This window comes from Asparagus officinalis, chromosome 1, assembly GCF_001876935.1.
Source record: "Asparagus officinalis chromosome 1, Aspof.V1, whole genome shotgun sequence".
Classification (NCBI taxonomy): Eukaryota; Viridiplantae; Streptophyta; class Magnoliopsida; order Asparagales; family Asparagaceae; genus Asparagus; species Asparagus officinalis.
This window is the reverse complement of record NC_033794.1, coordinates 126806496-126807156: the sequence shown is the minus strand read 5'-3', so window position 1 is coordinate 126807156 and position 661 is coordinate 126806496. Positions and strand designations below refer to the sequence as shown.

Sequence of the window (661 nt, the reverse complement as noted above, 5' to 3'; positions counted from 1 at the left end):
TGGACTATTTGGCAACGAAGGATGATTTAGGAGACTAACATTCAACTACCCCTTATTTTTTATCCTCGACATTTTTATATTACATTTCGTTGTGCCTTCTTTTTCATGCTTCTTCTTCCCTAATTATGTATAACAAATGATTGGGAAAACAGGAAATAGGAAATAATAGGAGATTTTTGTACTAATTTCTGGAGAAAAACTACAAATATGATAACTAAATAGATGTTCTAATTCGACCAACTACGCAACATCTTGGAGAATTTCTTTATCAAATGGTAACAAAACTATCTCAAATCTAATACGAGCTAGAACAATTTTAATACGAGCTAGAACAATTTTGAGATGATGAAGCTTCATATAAATTGTAATGCAACCTGAAGTCTTTGCAACTGTAGCAGTGTAATTCTTCTAATACTCACATAGTACATATTTCCATACTCTACACAAGGCATATAGTACACCGTATATCTTCTAAATCTCACATATAACTAATTTCCATACTCTTTTACAAGTTTTTGCAATAAATTACAAGAACTGGGAGTATTCACTGCTTATCGAGACATACAACATGTAGACTTGCCAACCTCTGGTGGCTCTTGGCCCGGTACAACGATCTTTGTTCCTTTGAGGAGGCTCAAGTTTCCTCCAGAATCGGGCTCAT

At 34.3% G+C, this 661-nt stretch overlaps 1 pseudogene; it reads right to left on the bottom strand.

Moving 5' to 3' along the window:
- LOC109837271 overlaps positions 335 to 661 on the bottom strand; it is a 6181-nt pseudogene continuing 5854 nt past the window's right edge.